We start from the raw sequence: 20,812 nt of genomic DNA on the forward strand, positions 1-20,812 counted from the left end.
AGATATCGATAATTGGCGTTTTCTGTAAGCACGGTTTTCGATTCAAACCTTACTTTTTATGCACGCAAAGCAGAAGATGATAAAAGTTATTATCTAAATTAGAAAATTGCTATGACGTCACTCATTTTTATGTCATTTTCATTGTTAATTTCTGTTTTGGTTTGGTCAATTAAGGTAAATAGGAGTCTTCCTAGAGAAATCTCATTATTGACAAAATACAACGAAGAGAAACAAATCTTTAATAGAATGATAAAATTGGATTCGGATCCTCTTCACTATCTAAAAAGTAGTGGAGGGATCACTACATAATCACAACCATTAATTATCTAGTTGGTGGTTGTGATTTTTTCTTTGAGTGCTAATTAGGAATGAGTGCAATACACGGGGCTATGGTGAGTGTTAGATTTAGATTGTATCATGACCGCCTACTAAGTAATCAACGATTGAGATTAAAAGTAGTGGTCTCTCCACTATTTTTTTGTAGTGGAAAGGATCCAAATCCGATAAAATCGGACAAAAACTATGAATTGGGATCCTCTCCACTACTAAAAAATAGTGGAGGGACCACTACTTTTGATCATGGTCATTGATTATTTATTAGGTGACTGTGATTCATTCTAAATCTAAAACTTATCATACCTCCATAAAACACACTCATTCCTAACTTACACTCTAAGAAAAATCATAATCAACCATTAGATAATCAACGACTATTATAAAGTAGTGCTCTCTTCACTACTTTTTTAGTAGTGGAGAATACCCAAATTCCTAAAACTATAGGTTCGATCTATGTACAAGGAATACTCAAGAATATCATTTTGTGGGATTATTTCAACTTCAATACCTTAAGTCTAGTCTAGTCTTATTTATCAAACCCTAAAGTTTAAAGGGAAAATTGTGTCTAGGCCCCAAAAAAATAAAGGCGATGTGACCCAGCCCCCCGTATTATTTTTTGTGTGTTAAAGCCCCAAATATATGAAGCAATTATTTTCAACCCCTATTTATATTTTCAAGGCAGCTCAGATAGAAAACTTTTTCCTAAACCCAAAACTACCCTCTCTCTCTCTCTCACTCTCTTCTCTTCTCCCTCTACACCGGCATCCTCAACTCTCTGTCAAGAACCAACAGCAACGGCAACCTCGACGGCGAGATTGATAGGTTCTTGAAGGGGGTTTTTGGGGAGTTGAGGGGAAAGAACCGACCCAGCCCCTTTCTCCCTCTTCTATTCCTCACTTCAGACCAAACCTAAAACCCTTCAGCATCCTCAAGCTCGGACTTAGGGTTTTTTGCTCTTCCCATCCCCAAAACAACGTCGTCGAAAGAACCGACTCTGATGTCGGAACCGAGCAAGAACCGAGCTCAATCTCGTCGGATTCCCAAAGCATCTGGAAGCAGATGAAGGAGATCGCTCTCTTCGCGGGGTCCGCCACTGGTCTGTGAATTTATGAGCCCCTCATGAGATGAGCCTGATCGACACCATGGTCATCTGCCAGGGTAACTCTCTGGAGCTCGCTGCATTGGGTAATTTCATTTAAGGGAAGAAAAAAATTACTTTTTTTCCTTTTTTGGGTTATTGATTTTGTTTTGTTTTGTTTTGTTTGAAGGTCCGGGGACGATGTTTTGTGATAATTTGAGCTATATATTCATGTTCTTGTTTATAGCTACTTCCAACATGGTTGCTACTTCACTTGCTAGAAAAGGTCAGTTGTGAAAATTTGAACTTATTGGGTATGAATAAGGATAAAGTGGATAGCTTTTTGTTTAGTCAGAATAGGCGAATATATAATGCTGGAAGTTTTGGTGTCTTTGTTCTTGGGAACATTGTGAATTTAAAGACTACATATGTAACATAAACTTCATAATATAATGTAATCATATGATCACTTTTTGTCTATTCCTGGGTTGGTAATTACACCACATTGTCATCACATATTCATGATTATGCCAACTCATCTTCTAACTGAGCTTATCGCCACATGATAGTCCTTAATCTTGCAAAACTTACAAATAATATTTGAATGAGTTAGATGTGTGAATGATCATTAAACATTAGTGCGTGTAATCTCTGACATTCAAAGGGTTTACAGATGCTTCACTCTTTACCGTCTTAAGAGTTTAACTGTGCCAATTTGCTATAACATCAACAACAAAAGCCATATCCTTGACCTTTATATTTGGCTGCATGAACCCCTCAGCTTTGTTAAGCATCATCCCTTTTATAGGATTTATCTTAATTGCTTATATAATGTCTTGCACAGAAGTCCACATTTTAACCATGCTAACTTGTGTCTTAACACACTACGTCTACAACATACACACAAGCTTGTAAACTCTTAACTTCTTGTAATTGCTTGACTGTTGGATATGCAAAATCTTAGTTATGTTTCCTATTTACTGACTGTTGGGATCTCTGACTGACCTGCTTAATAAGATACATGCTGGTTTACAGATATTTTTATCTCAACAAATGCATGGAATCTTTGCCTTGATTTTATGTCTATAGACATGGTATTTACACAAAGCAGCTGCATTTTAGAAATCTATATTTGGCAAAAATATTATTTCAAGTGTGTCCTGGTTATTTCATGTAACTTTGCACTTAACATCTCTAATATGGATTCAGGATAAAAATTTGGCACAGGATTAGATATCAATATTGTTGTTTGTTGCATTTGCTTATGGCGCAACATCTCTAATATGAATGTTTCTATTTACAAAGTTATTGGGTGTACGAGTACTAACTGGTTATTTCATGTAACTTTGCACTTTCCTCCTAGTTTGTTAACTTTTCATACTGAATGTTAACTTTCGCTGCTTTATGTTAACTTTCATCCAAACGTATTAACTTTTCATATTGAATGTTAACTTTCGCTATTTTATGTTAACTTTTATCCAAACCTGTTAACTTTCACTGCTTTGTTTTCGTAGAAGCATTTGAAAGAAGCTATGACCAAGTCTTTTATTTCATCCTAGATTATGAGAAGCGAAGTGTGTCAAGAGATGAAATCGAGATATTACCACCAATTACTACTAAAAAGATGGGAAGAAATAGAACTAGACGTATAAACAATAGAATAATTTACAAAAGTCCACTGAAATGTTCTTGATGCAAAGTTCAAGGTCACAATCAAGTCAATATTCATTCTCCGCATGAGCTTCTGCACTCTCATCGTCATCATGGGGTGATTGTCGATATACTGTTTATATGTCAAAAATCATTGGTGTAGTATGTTAAAAGCTTTGTTGCTCATTCCTTGGGATGTTTCTGATTAGCATTGTGAATCCGAATGGTTGTTGGTTTTCAAATATAAGTAGCAACTGATGTTGATCTGTGGTCTTATTAGTTTTTGGTGCTTGTAACATGTCATGTTTCATTGTTTAGTTGATTATACTATGTGTACTCTTTATTATTGTGTAGTTTCTCAAGAATTGCTTGTAACGTGTCATGTTTCATTGTTCAGTTGATTATACTATGTGTTCTTGTGGTTTGGTTGTACTTAGATCATAATTTAATAAAATGTATTGTGTCTATTTAATGATCAATTTTTGTGTAATTTATTGCGATTGCATGTGAAATGTATTGTGGATGTCATGTGAATATGTACAAGTTCATTCAAATAGAACTTGATGTGCATAATAAACTAAAAATTATATATAAATTATGTGTATCAAAACCTGAACATGTTTCCTATGTTAACTTTAACTGTTACATGTTAACTTTCATCCTAATATGTTAACTCTCCTCGTAACATGTTAACTTTCAGCTGAACATGTTAACTTTCATCATAATATGTTAACTTTCACTGTTACATGTTAACTTTCATAATAATATGTTAACTTTCTTCATAACAAGTTTTTTTGAACTAAAATTTGACGTGTTTGAAAGGCTAAAAGTCCCTCATGATGATTTATCATTGATATATAAATCTGAGAGGCACCCCAATCTGAGTATTTCTATTGATAGTGAAGATGATTTGAAGTGCACGGTAGAGCATAATCGAAATAGTGGTTGTATGGAGATTCATATGCAAGCTGTTGTTAATATAGAGAGTTTTATTTTTAAAAATTCAGAAAATTCTAACTGAAATGTTAACATGTTAAAAATTAGAAAGTTCTAATATTGTAGGTCTAATCATTTTGTGTATTCAAGCAATATCAGCTGTAAGAATGTAAGAATTTTATGAAGAAAGTTAACATATTATGGTGAAAGTTAACATGTAACAGTGAATGTTAACATATTATGGTAAAAGTTAACATGTTCAGCTGATAGTTAACATGTTATAAAGAAAATTAACATATTATTATGAAAGTTAACATATAGAGGGCCCTCTCTGTATTTTTATTTTTTTGAAATATGCTCCAGTGTACGAAATATAATTAAAATTAAAATTTAAGTCAAAGTTAAAACATCATACCAAAATAGAGACAAACATATGCCTCATTGTGCCAACAGACGTGTATTAGAATTGACGTATTAAAACTTCAAGCCCACAGTTATGTGTCATTCTCCCACTCAGTTTTAAGTACAACCACAAAAAATAGCTAACAAATCATAAGTTCTCACTAGTTAAGACATGTTTTCTTATACAAATATCTTACAAAAACCACTCCAATCTCCATGCAAATCTACAAAATAGTTAAGACATGTTTTCTTATACAAATATCTTACAAAAACCACTCCAATCTCCATGCAAATCTACAAAATTTAGTATACATGCATTCTTTTGAAAATATCTTACAAAAACCACTCCAATCTCCATGCAAATCTACAAAATTTAGTATACATGCATTCTTTTGAATGAAGTTGAGCTTAACCTTCGCAGCTGATGCTTTGGTTCTGGTGGCGGCGCAGAATGTAATATCGTGTCCAACTCCTGGAAAAAAAAACAAATGAAAAACCGAGTTACTTTGTATTTGATGCTTATTACATAGAACCCCCTCCTCCACCACTTAAAAAAAAAGAAATCCACCTACACCTATGTACCAGTTTGACACCTGACAGTGCCTAGAGCTTTCGATAACATTGGTTGTAATTGAAATCTGAGCTAACACATCATAAATCATGATTGACTAATACTGTGAAACGAACCATATGCAACACAAACCGTGGACTTCTTAAAATTTGAATTTGATGCTTATTACACATAATCGAAATAATTATACAAAGAAAGCATGGTTTGCAAATATAACAAACTCAAAAAGATAACCTCACTGAAGAAAAGCTAAAAAAGAAACTCATTTGGGCATTTTATCAAACACCTACAACCCCTATCTCCTCTTCCCCCTCCTCAACCTCCCCCACTGCCCATGGACATCCCACTCCTCATAATCCCTCTCGACCATCTTCGTCCCCTCCTCGCCCCCCAACATCCTCAACCCCCTAACCAAAAACCCAAACAAGTACTCGTTCGACATGCACCCACCTCAAATCAATCGACTAGTAAATATAACAAACTCAAACAGATAACCCCACTGAAGAAAACCTAAAAAAAAACTCACTTGGGCATTTCATCAAACACCTACAACCCCCATATCCTCCTCCCCTCCTCAACCACCCTTTCCCATGACCATCCCACTCCTCATAATCCCTCTCAACCACCTTTGCCCCTCCTCGTCCCCCAACCTCCTCAACCCCCTAACCAAAAATCCAAACAAGTACTCGTTCGGCACACACCCATCTCTCTTCATCAACCCATAAAACTCCTTCACCTTCCTTTCCCTTCCCTCCCTCACCAGCGCCTTCAGTAACCTCGTGGGCCCCCTCAAATCCTCCCCCTTCACCCCTCCCATTCCCCTCAACTCCCTAAACCCCCCTTCAAGAACCTGTCAATCTCGCTGTCGAGGTTGCTGTTGTTGTTGGTTCTTGACAGAGAGTTGAGGATGCCGGTGTAGAGGGAGAAGAGAGAGTTGTTGTTGGTTCTTGACAGAGAGTTGAGGATGCCGGTGTAGAGGGAGAAGAGAGAAGAGAGAAGAGATCGGCGATCATTTGTGGCTGCTTGTAGCCGGTTTCCAGTGAGAGACGAGGGCATTTACGGGAGTTTTGCCAAAATACGCACAACGTATGTATAAATGAAGGCTAAAGGGGCTGGACCACACAACAAACACATTTTTGGGGGCTGAAGCCCAAGGGGAATAATTGGTGGGGCTGGGCCACTTCAAAGTCTCAATTTTGGGGCCTAGACACAATTTTTCCAAGTTTAAATATAGTAAAATCATGACACTCTAAAGTTAGAGAATGCACGATCTGTCGAATTACATACAAGAAAGTTAAAAAAAATACTTACTCCAGCAAGTGTCGCATGCTAGGATCTATAGGTAAATCTGAAGGGCTTATCAAGTTTCCGGCAAAAAAATTGTGAAGATTAAAAAATTAACCAGTGCAAGCAAATTAAAAGATGAAAGCAAGCCACAAACACTTATATTTTTATGTTGGTCTGGCCCTTGCCTGCATCCGCACCTTTACCTTACCTCATAAGATATTTTGCTATCTAGAAAAACATCTGATCAAGCTTCTGATCGAGTTCGTCCTACCAAAATAGCCTATTACATATGATCCTAGCCCAAACTTAATAGACACGTGTCAATACAAATTCTAGACAATCTCACCACTCAATCTATCCTCGAGGTTTCGATTCTAGTCAGATCAAAACTCTCTGATTAAAAAATTTACAAAAACAAAACTAGAAAAAAAAAACAGAAGAATAAAAGCACATCCCTTGACAATAGAAGATCTCTTAAAGGTTTGTCGGTCTCTAGGCTCTACAAGGTTCTCCTTGATGACAAATAGTGGATGTTCTTTCATTTGACAGCTTTGTATTTACTAATCCTAATTTATTAACTTTAAAGCCTTCAAAGTTGGACCGTCCATATGTGATTTAGGTCTAATCAAATCTTTGTCCTTCATGCATCTATCAATTGTCTATGGTTTACGAATTTCGGTCCTGAACCTCCAAGAGGGGCACGCTGCCCCTTGCACCCATGCATGGCGAGGTCACATGTGTGCTCAACCCTCATAATATCTAGTCAAAGAGCAATATGTTATTTTGTGTGCTCCTGCACAACTCAAATAAAATGCTATTGAATATGCTATATATGTAGCCTGTTATATATTTATCAAACTAAAAAGGTCATCAACATATGGTCAACATCACCTACTTCACACTTTATATCTTTTGTTAGTTGGTCGTTAGAGATACCGTTAGAACTAGATCATGTGACTATAGCCTAATTGAATGTAATCCTTGACGTAGAGGACTTCTTGTGGTTTCTGGATTTCTCGCCCTTGACATAGGGCTCCCCTATGTCGTGTTTCAAATATTATTGATTACTTTAGGACGTCCAAAACCCATATTTATCATCTGAATCATGCTCTACTTCTAATATCAATCTCCTTTTTCAATAAGTGGCTTTCAATTCATGAATCTGACTTCTTATGTACCCTAAACTGGAGAAAATAAAAGTTATTATCTAATTAGAAAATAATTATCACACCACTCGCTATATACTGAGTAACTATCACAGTTATTTTTATTTCTTTAAAAAGAAATTTTGAGGCCTAAACCCTCAGGATTTATTTAAAAATAAAATAATAAAACAAGATACAAACTAGAAAGATACAACATATAAAAATACCTGCATAGATACTAAATTTTACTTAAATTAAAACATAAGTCCAATTAAAGAATTCAAATATTGACATATTCCATGAAGTAGAGAAAATTTCCATGGCAACCATAAAATTGGATAAACTATATTAGTTGCAATTTATTGGGTCTGAGGAATCTCCAATAAGGCAATAACCTTTTTTTTGGGTCATTTATAGTTTAATCTATTTCTGTATTTTAAACCATGAACGTTAAATTTTACCAAAATGATACACTAAAGTTTCACCAGTTTCACACTTTAGTAACTTCTGCCCCCACGCGAATTAGATGTGACCATCACCTAATTGGATTTGGATTTCTTTTCCCCCTTGTTTTAAAACCATCTTTCTCGTTTATTAAAGATTAGAAATGACTTAGATGATAAAAAGATTAGAAATGTCATTTCATAACTTCACCATTAAGTGAATATCTCTCTCTTAAAATACTGAGTATATTTTAGGCAGATCGAACTCTAGATATTAAAGTCGAATTTTGATGAAACTTTACAGTGTAAAAGTGAAAATAATATTTTTAAAAATTTTATAAGGAATGTATATCAGTGCTTCTAGCTATGATTTCAAAGGTAAAGCGTAGGATCTACTTATGTAACTTATCCGGTGATATTGCAGTTTTTTCAATAAAATTCAACAGCTTCATGAGACATCTCTTGATTCTCTTAAGAAAGACAACACGCGTATGCACAAATAAAAAAAAGTCGAGGGAGCTACTTGCATTATTTTCAGTCTTAAATTAAGTTACTCAGGACTCAGGAGGTTAGAAAAGCAACAGGTCGTGATCAAGAAAAAAATCTTAATAGCTAGGCCTTTGCCTTTTCGAAACGTTCTAGATTCGCTTCTTTCAGTGGTGGTCCCCACGGGTCAATCCAACATGTTTTTCTTCCTAGGAGCATCAAAGCTTATTAACGGATCATTCTGTTCGTTCGCTTTAACCTTTTTTTTATTTTTCTTTTTTGTCTTTGATTAATTCTAAGCATCTTATGGAAATTATAATACATGGTCAATTTGCAACTAGCATATTCTTCTTATCTTGAACATTTGTAGCAGTTTTGTTTATACACACACGCACATATGACCGAGATTCAAAATTTCTAAAATTGCACTCCGATGCTAAAGGAGGAGGTCCTTTGGGGCGACAATCCCCCTCTCGTGATGATCCAGTGGGCTCCGGAGGTACATCTCCAAGAAGAATATTTTAATTAACAATTGTACAATGATGATATGTTCATAATACAACTCTGTATACAAAACTTCAATGTTATAATTATGCATCCTCAATCTTTTATTATTTTTTTATATCCAGAATAGAAAAACCTATAGAATTGATAAGGATATGAGATTAGGGTTTGAACACTAATTGACCATAATCTTTTGTTTATTATCAATCAAATGATGACCCGTAAAATGAGGAGTATAACATAGCTAACGCTCACCCAATGTTATTTATATACCTAATTGTTTATGTTGTAAAGTTGATTGTGTGTTTAAGTGGATACTTAGAGGAGTTTGTGGTCCTTTAATCTTCTTTGATAGTTAATCAATCAGAAGGATGTAGATTCCTACACAGATAACACTCGTTAGAGGGTTGGAGTTGCTTGCTCCAGTGTACTCTTCAATGCTCAAGTCAATGATAGATTAAACAAAATTTGAAAGGTGCAAAATCTAGTTTCAGGGTCCTATACGTCAATTTCTACGTACTTTCAAATAGTGGAGATTGCCTACTATTCGTAAAGGGTTGGTAGGGGCATTTTGGTATTTGACCAGATTGATTCAGTCAGTTGATCAGACCGTACTTTACATGTGTTCACAGTTAGTTGAATGAGTCACATTTGTGTTTAATGCAACTATGACAGTATGGCAGAGGTGTTGGCATTGTCCGAGAAGCCATAACTTTTGCCCAAAGAGTCATAATGACCATGGTCGAACATTAAATGCAATGGTGATTGCGCGTCAGAGTATGACTATTGAAGCTGATTGGTCGTCTCGTCATTTAAGACATTCCTTAGCAAGGGCCTGAGTAGAAGATGTCTTTTCATCTCGAACTTGGGTTCATTGAGTGAATCCTGGCTTGAAGACGTCTTTCGTCTCGGACTTAGGTTGCCAGAGAGGTCGGTGATGCTCACACTTTTGGTTCAGGCTTTGAGATTTATAAGACTTGCCCAGTTAGTAATGACACGTGAACAAATCTCAAGAGTTTATTGGACTTGGTAATTCTCATAGTGTAACAGTAATGGAAACATTATAGGAGTTTTACGTTTTTTTTCCTTTCAATATTATAATTTTTATGAGAATTTATACATGATTAATGCTCTTTATGTGTGTGGCTACCTCGATGGTAACCATGATCAAAATCTTACATCTAATCTTCTTTCTTGTGAAGAGCGCTCCTCTTTCTTGTGAAGAGCATTCCTCATTATGACTAGAATTCACCTAAATCACAACCTGATAAAGTAGGCTTCAAAACTGCATCCTAAAATCTATTTGAAACTAGTCGTCTGACATAACTCTTCACAATGACAACAAAAAATCTACCCTAGCTAGCCCAACCCCCAATTACTCTGGCTTGAGTATGCTGTCAAACTGACAATTTAAAATACAACCAACCAAAATAATTAAAATACAAAAAGAACAATCTTGGAACCAGTTATCAAACTGTTCTTCAAATTGACGAAGTTGAAGATCCATGAAGAAGTAGTGTAGCAATGTAAGCGTACTCCTTCTTGCTGAATCAAACTCTGATGAAACCACACCGAGAAGAAGCTAAATGAAGCTTAGGAGATTTGATCAACTCTCTCTTAAACCCTAGAATAAAGGTCTCTCCTTTTTGTGTATTTTCCTCCTTAAACGAATTATGATCTCCAACTCCCCTTAAATAGACCTTGATAGGACAAAAAAGAGATACCAAATTCTGAGTGCAAATAAGAGATAAAATGATTGACTAATGACTGAGATTAAATCCTAAAGACTGCCAAATTTTGTCATAACCATCGATGGCGGATCACGATCATCGATGGTCTCTTCATGATCATAGATGGTTCAACTGTAGCCAACAACGATGTTGATTCTAATATCTAAATTTCTTCAATTGTCATCTGTAACCACCAGTGGTTCTCTATGACCATCAAGGTGTCATTGTAGACCATCGAGGTGTCATTGTAGACCATCGATGGTGCTAATTCCTATATCTATTTTTCTCCGATTTGCTTATGTAACCATCAATGAGATGCTTGACAATCAACAGATGCCTATTGATCATCGATAGTTCGAATGCTAAAATCAACATTCGTATTAATTTTTACTGAAAACACCCTAATGCCATTAGGAAGGAACCCTAGAGGGGGGGTGTGAATAGGGTTTATGCTAATCTAATCCGATTTATGATAAATTAAAAACTATTAACAAAATATCCTAGCAAATTAGATATACTACAATATATATATGCAAGGATATGAAACTAAGGGTGATATAAACAAACAAGATAGTGAGAATATAAACAATGAGCAATTGGCAAAGGCGATATAAGATGAACACAAAAATAAGTGCGTTAATTCAAACTCAAACAAGCGATATAATCATGGAGTTTGGTCCCTACGACCTACGTCTCTGCTCCTCACCTCGAGGAGATCTCCACTATCATAACCGGGTTTTCTACGCTCACCCGAATAATGTTTACACCGACACACCCGATTTTCTAGCTCACCGAAAACTTTACAATCTCACACTCTTGCAATCACACTCTACATCCTTTAAGTGTTGGTCTCTAGCCCGTGTCTTCCTCAAGTGTTAGGAATTACAACCTACCTCTAGGCATTACCACCTACCCCACTCCTCTTGGGACGACCCTGTCTCTCACCACACATTCTTCTCGGTGCACAAGTATATTACAAAGTGTAACTTCATAATTAGGCATAAATACAATTGTTTGTTCTCTAATACAATATGAGAACTAAGTGTAAGCTCAATCTCTAAGTCACAAAATCCCCACAACCCCAATTATACTATGTATAAAAATACAATAAGCTCAATTGGTTGTGCGTGAACAAAGAGTATCAACAAAACAATTAAACTCAATATTAAAATCTAGCTTATGGAAATTAGAGTCAAAACAATAAATAGCTAGAATTGAGTTTATGATGACAAGAGAGAGAGAGAGAGAGAGAGAGAGAGAGAGAGAGAGAGAGATGAGTTAAAGCTCAAACACCAAAGGATGATCTCTTCTAACTCTTGTAAAAATTTCTTCACAAACTTATAACAAACACTAAACAAACTTTAAACATCCTTTAAACTTGTTTAAAAACTTTCTTAATCTATTTTAGAAGTTAGAGGGTATGGGGTATATATAGGATCATAAGCCAAATCCCAAAAACCCAAGAAATCCCAGCAAAAAGACAAAATAACAAAACATGAAAATCTGGAAAAACTAGCCGTTATGACGTTGGTCGACTGATCAGTCGACTGATGAGCTGATCGTTATAGGGAACTGGTAGCTCATTGGTCGACTGAAGAACACGATCAGTCGACTGATGACCTCATCAGTCGACTGGTCAGTCGACCGGAATAAAACAGAAACTTTTACTTATTCCAGGTGTTTTCTTCAGTCAACTGATAACACTGTATCAGCCTGTTTTGAATAGTAAACCTGATTTTTAAAGTACCTTTAAAAATAGCAAACAAATTCTAAAAAATATAAAACTTAAAAAATGATTGTAAATATGATAATACACATGTGATAAAAATTGGTTTTCAAAAGCACCTCCCAAATGAGAAATCTCTTCATTTTTCAAAATGATCCAAAACATAAAAATGAAACACTTGTTTTTGATATTTTGACTAAACTATGTTTTGAAACTTTGTAAGATGATTATATAGACTTAATAAAAGATGTATATAATGATTGTTAAGTCCATAAACAAATAACTTAACATTTTCACAAAAATGCATGTTTTGCAAACTTTCAAAACAATAACCATGATTTCATTAAACTATATAAACTTAATATTGATGAAATCATATATAAGTATATAAACATGAAACAAGTATGTATTTTTCAATTATATTCATATATAAGTATATAAACATGAAACAAGTATGTATTTTCCAATTATATTCGTTTGTTTCATATTTAAACTTGAAAATCAAAAACCAAAACTTGTGTGTGTGTGTGTGTGTGTATAAACCAAATACGTGTGTGTGTGTTTATATGAGCTTAAAGTATCTACACACAAGTATAAACCTAAAACTAATTATACCCAAGCTTGATGAAGGTCTTCAATAAGTACGACTTGGTAAACTTACGGATGAAGCTTGAACTTGGATCTTGAACTTGAATTGTATTGCTTCACTCCATTATTCCGCCAACCCCCATTGGATATGATCGTGAATGCTCGATTCCATCCATCCTCCAACATATTATTTGTTTATAATAAATAGGAAAATACAAACACTAGTACTAGACAAACAACATTAGTAGTAAATTGTTTGTTAAAACATCATCAAAATAAAAAGGCCAACATTTACATCATTTCAAACCACATCTTGCTCGTACCTGTTTATACCCGAAATATATCATCTTATAAAATATATTAGTAGTAAATAAGAGTTTATTATTATTCAATATGAACAACGTTCTAACATGTACATGGTCTGTACATGAATTTTTTCCCTAAAAAATTATCATGTCTCGGAGTTGTTGATTATATAATAGAGAAAGAAATCAGTAATAAAAAAACTTACCTTGTGATTTCCAAAATCTTGGAAATCAGGTGTAGAGATATAGCAATAATTCTTACAACAACAACGACAAATTCTTTATCCCAACATAGCAATAAACTTTTATATAGGGCTACATTACCAGATTAATATTTAAAATAAGACCTCATTTTTAACTTTGGCATTTAAAATAACTACAATGCCTTTTTGACATTTAAAGTTTGACGAAGGGGCAATTGAGTACCGAATCTCATCGGCGATGAATTTTCCAGTGGGAAAGTTTCTTCCACCTCCTTAATCTATTAAAGTTATTGTATACACCCTTCTTCTTATTCAATCTCTCCAAAATTAACGTTCTCTACTCCTTTACCCAATAAGAATATCATTCACCCTTTCCTTCTTTGTCATTCTCCTTTAATCTCTCCCAATTCAAGTCCAAACCCTAATCTAAGTGGTTAATTTTTATTTTTATTTTAGTTTAGGGAGGTTGAAGAAGAATAAATGTGTAAAATATAGTAATTAGAAGAGGTTGTTGGTAAAAGAAACTTTCTCACTGAAAAATTCACTGGTGACAACATTTGGTGCTCAACTACCCATATACCAAACTTTAAATATATAAAAAAGCTAGAATTACTTTAAATATATCAAATATTGTCTATTTTAAATATCAACCTCATAATTTAGCTCTTACACAAAAGAAATTATACATAAATAAATAGCTTAAAACAGATTTGCTAATAAATATATACACACATGCACACATACACACGTTTTGATCAGGATGCCTGTCGCTATCAAAAGATTCTACTATGAAGAGGCTACCAATATATTATATAATAGTAAGTTATCCCTTTGAATTGGCTACTAATTGTGGCACAATTTGCAATGATGATGCGCTGTCAAATCAATCCTACTATAAAATGGAAGGGAATGCAGTAACTAGTAACTGTCCTAGAATGACTAAACCCATTTGGGGAAGGGTTTTCCCGTGTGAGTCGGTTATACCCTTTTCCCAGCCTTTCCAAAAAAACCCAATAAAAGCAAAAAACCTCTAGGATGAATATGTTAAGGACATTTTTTTTTGACTTTTCTAGCAATTAGTCCCTCAAATTCATATTATGAAATTAATTCTCTAGATTATAGTTTACTCATATTTAGTGCCTTAATTCTTGAGTTATTTTAAAATTAGTCCTTCAAAATATTAACGGTTTCTAATAGGTCTCTCAACTCTTAAGTTATTTTAAAACTAGTGCATCTAATCATTGGGAATTGCTACTAGATTACTCAATTCTTGAGTTATTTTGAACTTAATTGCTCAAATCATTAAAATTGCTATTAAGTTTCTTAATTCTTAAGTTATTTTAAAATCAATTCATTATTTTAAGAGAAAGAGATGACGCTAGAAAATTTATTTCAAACAACTTATGGGAATTAGAAGATCTAATATCATTTTCAATGTTTTGAGGGACGAATTCAAAGTATCATGGAGGACCTAATAGCAATTTTGATGATTTTCAAAATATGAAAGACCATCAGAAAACTTTTTTTAATTATTATTCATACAGAAACCTTAGAACTATGCAGGCTTAAAATGAATTAATGAATTATCATAATATAATTTACCCAAAGAGGATGTTACAATGTACCCAAAAAAGTTAATTTGCTAACATAAGCTTAATTTGTACTAAGGGCCTGTTTGTTTGCACGAAAATAGCAAATAAGTAACTAAAGTAAAGGAAGTTTTTCTTACTTCAAGCAAAAAAACTGTGTTTGTTTCTCCGAAAATAGTACTTCAGCTAATTCCATAAATGCAGATGTGGCGTTTAGGTGACACTCCTACTCCCTAGATTCTTCTCCGCCCTTGAAAACTCAGAAGTAGAGGGGAAGTGGATAAAAAGTGGGGTCCACTTAATTTAAAGATTTACCAAGAACAGATGATCTTAAATAATATATATAATTTCTACTCAAACAAACAAATAAATAAAAGAAGACGACGAAGTATTATTTCCGCTACTTCTAAAAATATATGAAACAAACAAAATAAGTACTACTTCCGCTACTTTCTACTTCATAATTGAGGAAGTTATATCTTTGATCCACTTCTTACTTCCAATAGTTACGTCCATCCAAACAGGCCCTAAGATGGATTAGTCAAATCCTAACGGTCATCCCACCTTTCTGGACCGGTCAAATAAAGTGTTTGCTTGTTCCCTTCAATTAAAAATTACTTTAATCAAATACATAAATTGATAAATATTATTACAGTTGGAAGGAACAGAATAAAAAAACGGCCAGCAGAAAAGAGATGGTCAAAATCTCTTGAACAGAAAAGGGAAAAGAGATGAAGAGATGAGAAAATAGAATCACTTTAATATCATCAACGGGAATTCATCGTCGACAGATCACGTGCGTGTGGGGTTTAGTTTTTCTTGGTTGTCGCGCTCTGGTCTTGTTAGCTTCTTGATGAGTAAGAAAAGGGCAAATAAATTGGTTGATTTAATTAATTCTAATTACACCCCAAATCCTTGTTTACTTTTACTCGTACACCAAAGTTATTAGGAGTAATTTTCTTGCTATTTTTTTAAAGTGATTTTATTGTCGTGACTGAAAATCTACAGTTGGAATGCTTACCATTAATTAGAAATTCTCACAATTTTAGGAGTAACTCTGTACTTGTTAAGCATCACATTAAGAAAGCTTCTTACTTTCTCTCTCTTATAGTCTTATGTATTAAGATACTCTTTTCCCCCCTTTTAAATACTCTTTAACGAACTAGACATATGAAGAGAATATGTAAACATAAAAATTAGAGAAATAGGAAAACTAGAAATTAATGATGGAAACAAGCACTCAATTGTATTCACTTGTTCATTTCTTTGCTCTCTCTGACTCTCTCTCGAGCTTTTGACAAGTGTTTGATGAAGCCTACTTGAGCGGTGGAGTGGAGCGAGTTTGGTGTTTCTCCAACTTATTCCATAGGGACTAGGTGCTACTAACTTTCCTAAATGTAAATTTTCAGTGTACATCACATTAAATTCATTTGGCTAATATAACTTTTGAAAGGGGCTTTTCGTAAATCTTCTTGTTAGTTTCGGCTGTTTCGAAGTGCTTTTGGGCTACAGGGGAATGGTAACTATTTTCTCGTTAATGAAACATGATAACCTGGATATTGCCCATTTTCTCGGAGCTATGGTTGGCTAATGATTGGTGTTGTTGATGTGACACATGTTTAATGTTTAGTATTTTGCCACGTGCATCACGTGTACCTATACTTTTCAAGTCGAGAAAGAGAATCTGCTATAACTAAAAAGAAAATGATCAGAGAAGTGATTTCTTCACTACTTTTTCTAGAGATGGTTATTTCCCAACTTAAAAACATTTAATTATGTCATATTATAATGTATGTAACTAAATATGTTGGACATTTTTGTATAGTAATTCTAGAAAAAACCCCTCAACTATGCGGTCGTCTCAGAAAACCTCTTTCAACTATTTTAATTTTATAAAATCCTCCTCAATTATGGGGTTTGTTATAGTAACTGTTGATGGCTGATATTAAATAATCAATGAAAGAAGTGATTAAGTTGATGGAGGTCCTCTAACCCTCCGAATTTTCGGTTTTGAGATGTGTTGTTCTTTCTTGCACAAGTAGAAAATTGTAAAAGGTGGGGTTGAGTTCTCCGGTTGTTCCTCCGACGATTAAGTCAGTAATTTTCTTGAGTGGAGAAGTAAGTGAACTGAAGTAGTTCTTAAGAACAGAGGGTAGAGGTCAAGAACTTACCTTATTGTTGAAAATAGTACTCATATTTATAGTGATAATAGGGGGTAGAATGGTAACTTCCATTGAGTATAGGCGGACGACCAAGTCAGCATCTACTTTACATGTAGAGACAAACACGGATGTGCAACCACCTCACAAAGAAAAGACAAAGATTAATCGTGGTTCGGCAAGATGCCTACGTCCACAACCGGCGAGATCGACAATCCACTATTTATCAAGATGTTACAACGAAGACAGAGAAGATTTGAAACTCTAATCTCTCTCCCTTACAAAGTCAAACTAAATATCAAATTTTCTTGTCAAAGATACATAGAGAAACCCTCAAATTCGAGTCCAACTAGCCAAATAATTCCTCAATCCGAATCCAAACAGGAGTCCAACTAGCCAAACAACTCCCCAATTCTAATCCAAATAGGAGTCCAACTAGCCGAATAACTCCCCAATCCGAATCTAAATAGGACTCGAAAACGCGTCCAAATCATGTGGGACTCATCATTGTGTTCAGACTCTGTAGTCGATAGAGAGGTCTGACAATTTGTGGCTCAATATGAGCCACCGGTGGGTGGATTTCAATACAACCAACTTCACATTACAGGTGTCAGTCGATGAGTGGAGAAGAGGTCACTTCTGAAGTGATTGGGGGTGTGCGGTACTGACGTGGTCCGATGTGTCATACATACTATTAGGGGAGAGAAATGACGGTGCCCATAATACATTTAATAACATTTATTACAAGGTGATTGGACAATAGTGTGCGGGAGGGGGATTGAGCCTCGAGATAGTCATTGCCTTTCTACTAGTCCGGTAGAAGGTCGAGAAGTACTATATTTTGAGTCGCCCTCGCGTTATGTCTGCCAATTGATCAGTCGAGTAGGTTAGTTAAGAAGTCGGCCTAGCTAGGGGTCGACATGTAATTGAGTTGTCCCTACAAGATATCAGCGTGTTGAGTATCTGAGCTAGGTCTTGAGGTGAAGAGTTGACGCGATTACGCATAATGAGGGATACTTGTCTGCTACTGATTGGAGATTACTTTTTAGCACTAAAACGACTATAACAGTTGGCCCCTTTTACTTGGAGTCGGCCTAGGCTGGGTCCGAGTGAAATGGCATAGATCTTGCTGAGTCATGAGGGGCACAAATGAAGGCGATCTGAAAAGTTCTTTGGATGCGACGTGGATGACGTCAGCGAATACTTTTTAACTGTCATCGCTTTGCCTTTCATGTAGGATTGCAGGCTATCCAAAGCGAGTGCATTTTGTCTTGATTTTGGAGAGGCTGCTTCGAATTTTGAAATTAATCTAGGCTATTAGTTTGGATTCAACTCGTCTGTTATGATATTGAAAGTTGGCGGCCCAGCTATATATAACTAGGATTATGGTGGTGAGTGAGCGGTTACTGCTTTTTAAAATTCTAAATTTTAAATTTATGGAGTACTCAGGTCATCTTCTTCGGCGATAATCCAAAGTCAGTGCTAATGGCGGCCCTTGCTATCAACGCTAGACAAGAATTGCTGGCGAAGATTCATTCTAAAGTGACTCTCTCCTAACTAAGACCCCTTCACGGGAAATATGATATTCCTCGCGAGTATAAGTTAATGGCACCGACGAGGTCACAGGCAGTTTATGACCACGGTGATATCCACGCTCCCCTTTACTTGAAACACTTAGAGTTCGACCTACGTCTACCTTTGTACCCCTTCATCTGTTGTGTATTTACCACTCTGGGGTGTCTCTAAATCAGATGAAGCCAAATGCCATCGAGATGCTAGTGGGGTTCGTAGTGATCTGTAGCTGGTTAGAGATCGAACCGTCCTTGAACGTGTTAGGCCACCTGTTTATTGTTAAAGTGCACCACAAAGAAGCCTATTTCCACTTCTAGGTAGTGGGTAAATTCAAGATCATCATTGACCTCCTTGACTTGAACAAAGACTGAAAAGAGAAGTTGGTCTAGGTCTCAGGGGACGACTCGAACTTGTGTTGCTCCAATTGGCTGTAGATAGTGAGGGAGGCCTTGACACCAGGGAACCTGTCGAGTGCCAAGAAGTAGGCTCTGAATAGATCAGGGCGTATGCTAGCTCTCGTAAGATGGAGCATTTACTCGACAACTCCATCTTGCGAGTAGTCGGTATATATGCCGAGCCTCCCACAGCCAAGGATCATGAGAGGGCAGCCTGACTAACTATCCCTCTAGAGGATGCTATTGGGGCACCGATAGCTCTACTCGCTGAGCCTCAAGAAAGCCCACCGGTGAGGCCAGCGAAGCGCCTTCGCCAAGACTTGCCCCCTGGGGAGGCTGCGGTGGTTCACGCACAGGTGGTCGACATATCATCCAGGCAGGCAAGACCAGCGCCTTCGACCACTCAAGTTGAGAGGGTGAAAAAGGCGCCTCGAAAGATGAGTGGCCAAGGATCTGGAAGGGCGGTCGAGGCAGGTGAGGCCGAAGTTATCCATGTGGTGAGGGGTCTTCGGAAGAATCGAGGCCCATCATGAGGTTAGAGTCAGAATCGAGGCCTATACAGAGGAAGAGGGGGCCCCTATCGACCCAGCCGAGTTGACTTGTTGCCGGGGGATAGAACCAGTCAGATAGAAGACCTTTCATATAGAGGGTTTAGAGTATTCATATCCTCATTGTGTCAATGAGATCGAGATGGAAGATTGGGAGAGGATGAGGATGATGCTAATTGAGTCCTCAGGTGCCGACCCTTGATATACTAGGGAGCTATCTCCGAAGCATTGCCACCAGCCTGCCTACCATTTTGATAGGGGTTCGGTCCTTGAATCCCGAGTTTGTCATCGATAGCGATGGAGAAATTCTAGCTTTCTCATGATGTAGAGCTTTTAGGGAAAGTTCCTAATGTCGGCCTCCATCAAAGCCTCCGGAGCTACTGGTTCGTGGGGCTCTCATGAAACAAGAGATCTTCGACTGAATGGAGAGGATCAAGACTTCATTTCTTAAGCTCTAAGGGGAGTTGGAAGCTTGGCAAGTTAATGTGGGGGGCAACCTTGAGAAAGACCTTAAGGAGCTATCGACCAAGGAGGACGAGCTGAGTAATTGGCACTGAGAGATGGAGGTGTGGGAGCAAATGATCGAGGGTTTGAAGGACTCTGATGCCTAGAAGTCCTCTGAGATTGATAGGCTTAAGCGTGATCTCCAAGAGAGAAACAAAAGGGCGAGACACTTGTCCGAACAAGCCTAACATGGGCTGCAGGATGAGGACCATACTTTGGTGCAGGCTAAGCCTGAGTGCCAAACTGCTCAGCACGCTAGGGACTAGCTTGAGGAGGAACAACTAGCTCAGACGAGACTCCAAGAGGAGAGTGCTCATCGTGAGATGTCCTTGGTCGAGGCTCAGAGCCAGATCGCCTATCTGGAATTCGAGGTCTATCAATCCGAGGTTGTGGAGGAGTATCGCCATAGCCTCTTTGGCAAAGTGGAGGCGTCGATCTCTTAAAAAGCGGGGTTCGACTACCTCAAAGCTCAACTCTCTGCCGAGATGAGGAGCGTACCCAACCACTTCCGTTATCCTCTAGGAGCTGCCAACTGTTTGGATTCGCTCTTGGAGATAGAGAGGCAAGGTGTGAGACTTGACCTTGGTGAGGGAGGTGAGAAGGACGAAGGGTCCGATGAGGAGGCCAACGAGGGGCCCATCGAAAGGGCTGATTG

This window comes from Asparagus officinalis, chromosome 4, assembly GCF_001876935.1.
Source record: "Asparagus officinalis chromosome 4, Aspof.V1, whole genome shotgun sequence".
NCBI lineage: Eukaryota > Viridiplantae > Streptophyta > Magnoliopsida > Asparagales > Asparagaceae > Asparagus > Asparagus officinalis.